This window comes from Chiloscyllium punctatum, chromosome 4 (genome assembly GCF_047496795.1).
Source record: "Chiloscyllium punctatum isolate Juve2018m chromosome 4, sChiPun1.3, whole genome shotgun sequence".
Lineage (NCBI taxonomy): Eukaryota > Metazoa > Chordata > Chondrichthyes > Orectolobiformes > Hemiscylliidae > Chiloscyllium > Chiloscyllium punctatum.
The window spans coordinates 94,609,154-94,615,695 of NC_092742.1; positions in this window are offsets into that span (position 1 = coordinate 94,609,154).

Genomic DNA, 6,542 nt, shown 5'->3' on the forward strand with positions numbered 1-6,542 from the left:
TGCATCTTGCAGCATTTTCGAACGTGCATTCCAGGGTTATTGCGCAAATTTCTGATCAAATATCCACCACCTGTTTGGATGCTGAGTCCAACAGGTATTTAATACGGAGTGAGGGGTGTCAAAACATTTTAACACACGAGTTGGGGTCGGCCATTTGCCTGTTCTACCATCTAGTAATCTAATGGCTAAATTCTACTGGAACTGCGCACTCCTCAATACCTTACTTGTTACCTTATTAGTGAAAGGCTTTATTGACTTCTGTCTTCAATATACTCAGATTGGGCAACTATAGCTTGCTGCGGCAGAGTATTGCAAAGATTCACAGCTCTCCACAGAACTATCACGGAACTAAATGACGAAGAGCTCAGTCTGAGATTGTGACCCTGTGAGAATCCCCACAATGAACAAAATCAATATCCACTTTGCTAAATATCTCAGGAATTTTAGCTATTTCAATTAGACTATCTGCCGTCCTTCTGAACACAAGGAAATATGGGCCTAGACTACTTAATCTTTCCTGAAGGAGAATCTCTTTATCCTGGGAACTAACTGAATGTTTAGTCATTTATATAGAGTAGTCAAGACGATCTAAATACAAATAATTTCCAATCTCTCATCGTTCCAAAAGCTTTCTTTGATTAATTGCCCCCTAACACCACCTAAGTGTACCTTCCATGATGATTGGCTGGTGATCCTAGGATTGTATTCATTAGAGTTTAGAAGGTTGAGGGGAGATCTAATAGAAACGTACAAGATAATGCATGGTTTAGAAAGGGTGGACGCTAGGAAGTTGTTTCCATTAGGCGGGGAGACTAGGACCCGTGGGCATCGCCTTAAACTTAGAGAGGGTCAATTTAGAATGGAAATAAGGAGACATTTCTTCAGCCTGAGAGTGGTGGGCCTGTGGAATTCATTGCCACAGAGCACAGTGGAGGCCGGGATGTTGGGTGCCTTCAAGGCAGAGATTGATAAATTCTTGACCTCGCAAGGAATTAAGGGCTACGGGGAGAGTGCGGGTAAATGGAATTCAAGCACGCATCAGCCATGACTAAATGGCAGAGTGGGCTTGATGGGCCAAATGGACTTGCTTCCATTCCTATGTCTTATAGTTTTATGGTCTTATGGTCCTACCTAACTTTGTAGCAACAGATGGTTATGTTCCTGCATTCCCCTCATCAAAATCATTCTTATAAATTAAAAATAACTGGAGTAGAAATGTTGATCTTTGTGGTATTCTATGAGATACAATCTGCCATTTTAGAATGGTCTTGTTTGTTCCTACTCTCTATTTTCTGCCAATTAATCAATCCTCTGTCCACAGTAATACTTCATCCTAGCCCTACATTCTAATTTTGTGTAACAAGCTTTTGAGTAACACCTTGGTGAATTTCCTTTGAAATTCCAAATGCACTACAACCACTTAACTCCTTCATTCCCCTTAACCAGGTTGTAGGTTGCATCACTAAAATCTCTAACACAGTTTTTGAATCTGATTTTCTTTTCATCAATTTGGGCTGACTTTCAAATAGTATATGATGTGCCAAATCTTTCAGCTCCAGCAATTCATATATGCTAATCTCCATGGGAATTGTCTGTTTTATTTTAATTTTCATTGGGCAATTCTCCTGCTCCCTGGGGTCCACCCCATAAATCTCTCTGAGCTAGACTCAGAGGCTTCAAGCAATTCTGATGTTATTACATGGAATGTTACCCAGGAAATGTTAGGCAGAAAATATTTAATCTAACTCCTGGGTAACTGCAGAGTCAAATATGTCTTAGTGAGTTTTAAGAAGATTTGTCACTCAGGTTGAGGTTCTAGATGTAAGTTTGCTCACTGCGCTGGAAGGTTTATCTTCAGACGTTTTATCAACATACTAGGTAACATCATCAGTGAGCCTCTGGTGAAGCACGGGTGGTACACACCGCTTGACGATAAGGACAATATGGTCAAGCTAATGGATCTATGTCTTACCACCCACTTCACCTTCAACAGCAAAACCTACATACAAACCAACAGGACACCCATGGGATCTCCGATATCAGGGTTCTTAGCAGAGGCAGTAATGCAGAGACTCGAACAAACAGCTCTGCCAACTCCCAACCCAAACTTTGGGTCTGCTATGTGGATGACACCTTTGTCACCACTAAATGAAACAAATTAGAGGCAACATTCAAGACCATGAATAATACCCTCACTGGCATAAAATTCACTCAAGGGGAGGAAAACAACAACAAACTGCCATTCCTAGAGTTGTAGTAGAGTGAACAGCCAATGGGGAACTTCAAACCAGCGTCTATAGGAAAACAACACATACAGACCAAATACTGAACTACAGCCACTGCATTGAAACATTATTTCAATGAGCCACCACACACTGCAGCACAGAGGAACTACGATGAGCAGAGGAGAAACACCTATACAGTGTATTCAAAAAGAATGGGTACCCAATGAACACAGACTGCTGATTTCTCAGCAACAAATCCAAACAAGCAGACAAAACGCATTCAAAAACCCGAGCCACTCTCCCCTACATCAAAGACATCATGGAAATGACTGCCAGACTACTCAGACCTCTTGACGTCCTGGTAGCCCACAAACCCACCAACACACTAAAACAGCAGCTAATGAACTTGAAATACCCTTTACAGACAACAAGTAAAACTTATGTCAGTTAAAAAATACCTTGCAAGAACTGTAACAAACACTACATTGGATGACCAGGCTAGAAAACTAGCTACCAGGATACATGAATATCAACTAGCCACAAAAACACATGACCCACTCTCACTAGTATCTTTACATACAGATGAGGAAGGACACCACTTCAGCTGAGACAACACATCCACTCTAGGGCAAGCCAAACAGAGACACACACGAGAATTCCTAGCAGTGTGGCACTCCAGCCAAAGCTTTATCAATGAACACACTGACTTGAACCCCATTTACCATCCTCTGAGAAAAGGAACAGGAAATGACATCGCCACAAAAAATGCCATCACCAACTCAAGGAAACCTAAACACATAAATAAAAAGTGGGTCATATCACCAGTGCTTCACCGAAGGCTCGCTGATGATGTTACTTGGTATAGTGACAAGATGTCTGAAAATGAACTTTCCAGCTCAGCGAGCAAACTTACATCCTTAAATAGATCTTGTCCCTAAGGTAAGGGAGTTCAGAACCAGAAGGTATGTTTTTAAGGTGAGAAGAGAAAAACTTAAAAGGAACCTGAGGGGTAACTTTTTCCACATAGAGGGTGGTTCTTATGTGGAACGTTTTGCCAGAGGAAGTGGTGGGTGCAGTTACAGTTAGAACATTTAAAAGACATTTGGACAGGTGCATGAATAGAAAGGTTTTAGAGGGATATGGGCCAAATGCAGGCAAATGGGACTAATTTAGTTTGAGAAACCTGGTCAGCATGGACAAGTTGAATGGATTTGTTTCCATGCTATATAACTCTGTAAATCCCATTCACTAATACTGAACCATTGATTTCCCTTTTGACACCATGACTACCTATCCTGACCCCTGAGTAGTCATTAAACCTGCATCCCACCCTACCATTGACACCAAATTACCTCCTAACCACTGTTAGAAGCTGATTAGTTTCTGGCACACAACAACCCCAGCAACACATGAACTACAACCCCAATCCCACATGTACATCACTTCCTTTTATCCCTGATATCCAAATGCCTCCACACCACTGTAACTACCACCTCTGATTCCTCAATGAACCATCACTGAACTCAACCAACTAGCAGAGTCAAGGCTAGAATGGTGCTGGAAAAGCACAGCAGGTCAGCCAGCATCCGAGGAGCAGGAAAATCAATGTTTTGGGCAGGAGCCCTTCATCAGGAATGAATCATTACTGATGAGGGGCTCCTGGCCAAAACATCAATTTTCCTGCTCCTCGGATGCTGCCTGACCTGCTGTGCTTTTCCAGCACCACTCTAATCTTGACTCTGATCTCCAGCATCTGCAGTCCTCACTTTCACCTCAATCAACTAGCAGCTCTCCCTGACCTATACCACTGACCATGAGACAAACCAACTTTCTGACTGACCTCTTATCTGATCACCTACCCTTCCTGAACACTCAATATAACCCATGATTACCTGTGCTGAGCTGACCTGTCTATCCTTTATCAAACAACTACCTGCCCTCCAACACGACAACCTCCCAGGTCCAAGCTTAATATCTCTGACACATTTACTATTTCATCTACCTACTCACTTACCCCTTATTTACCTTCCACCCTACAGAAGTATCACCTCACCTACCTACCACCTTATCTACCTGGCGTATCAACCTACTACCAGAACCACATATCGACTCACCCAATTGCAAGCAAAACTACCGATCAACTCAGCCCACCCAACCACACCACCCCCACCTTCTTCCTCAAACACCACAGATACCTACCCATTTAACTCACCTACCCAACCTGTTTATACACTTACTGCATCCGCCAACTCACCTTTCCATCCTGCCGATTCATAATCTCACCCATTCACTAATATGCAACCATTAACTAACATGCAACCATTCACTACACTCAAACTGGACCCTTAAATTTTTCATACTGCAACTAGTGCCATAAGAATGTCTGTGCCTCTTCCCCACCTAACTCATAAGTATTAAGAGAATCCCCACCAATTTACACCCTACTTCACTTTCTAGGAAAATTGGTCTTGGAACCGAGAAGAAATACAGAGCAGTATTAAGTCTGGGAAAAATTGAAACAGATTGGCAATTCAAAAAATAATGGGTGCTCTTCAGAGGATTTTCTAAGTGTCCATTCCTACAACTCTAAACTGGATTACAGTATTTGTCCACTGCTGCTATGTCAAAGGACCTATCTTCCATTGTTTCTCTCTTCCTCCTTTCTTACATAACACCTTATAAAGATTCTGATTCTTGGAAAGTGTCTAAAAGACATGGAGGTGAAACATTTCATCTTGCATTCACTAGGACAAATGCAAGAATGACAAATTTCAAATTATACTACAGGAGAAAAGAATTGGTCAGCAAGTCAACTCAGATTAGTTGAGACGTGGAATAAGAAAGCAACAGAGAAAGATAAAATCCCCATGATCCTGGGCAATTTAAGAAAGTTTCAATATTTAAACCATTCCTTTGGTTTGCACAAAATGGGTTGCTCCATAAGTCACTTCTAGCAAGTGTGTGGGAGTCACATTACAATCTGAAATGAATACCTTAAGTTGATCTGTAGTTAGCAGTTAGTACACTTAGGATTGTTCAGCAAATGCCCTCCAGTTTCAAGATCACATCAAACAATATGTCTTTTGCTTTGGGCTGTAAAACACATGCTGGCACAGTGCAGTCTTCACTCTGCCTGTTGCAAAGGACCAAAGAGTTTGATCCAACCAGCCTATTGTTTGAATGTATGACCTACATAGTTGGCATTGCAACAACATGGAAATTCATGTCTGAATTTATTTAATTGCATGGTCAGCAAAATGCCCTTTTTATGGACAGCAGCATCTTGTTACTGGAAAACATTACACATTTAGCCACTGCATTGTAACATGAAATGGATCCCTGAAACTGTTGCTCAGATTTTTGAAATATTTTGCCTTTTTAGGGCAATTGGAAGTAGAGTAGGCCCTTCTCAGATCTGAAATGGATGGCCTTGGGCCCATTTTTGAGTCTGCTGTGATCATTCCAAATTTGGCATCCTTGCATTTATGCTGATGACTGTCAGATGAAAACCTTTGGCATTTGTCTCTCCATTCAATACTTATCAAGTTTTGTACGACCAATGGAATGCAAATTGAATGATCAAAACTTGTTGAAAACTGTATCGGATACAGGTCTTCAAGTCAAGGTAATTTATTCACATTTAGACCATTAATTTATGTCGTACTATTTCTCCACTGATACTGAAAGATTTATGGTTAACATTGTACAAACTCACAAGTCCTTTGGGTCTCATCATTTCAAGAATGCAGTAAGAGCAAAAATTCTAGAGCCTGTGCTGGAGCAGAAAATTAGGTTCCTGCACAAAGTTCAGTCAGATATCACTGTCAGTGTATCTGCACCCAAACCACTGCAGCAGCTCAATTAGGTGATTCAGTACCAATAGCCATTATGAATGGACAATAACTGCCAGCTGAGAAATGAATGGGCACATGCCAAGAATGGATATAACATACATGTTCAAAAAATAAAACAGAAAAACTACTAAAATGTTAGAAATAAGTCTCAATGGGTCTGGTATTCAAGAAAATTGAAGTTATGCTTAATGGTCTGACATTGTGGTTAAATCATACCTGAATAATTGGTATGGAGGAAAGGTTGCACTGAGGTTGTTTCCTCTCAGGTTCAGAATGAAAATGACTGAAACATTACTTTAAAAGGTAGTTAATAACTTAATGAGGTTGGTAAGAGACTGGAGAGGGAATCCACAAAAAAATTTGGGATCAACTTAAAATTAGAGTTTGCTGATTTTCAGGAAATATAGGTGATGGGGAGATAGTAAATGAGTATGCTGCATCAGTGTTTACTGTGGAGTAGGAT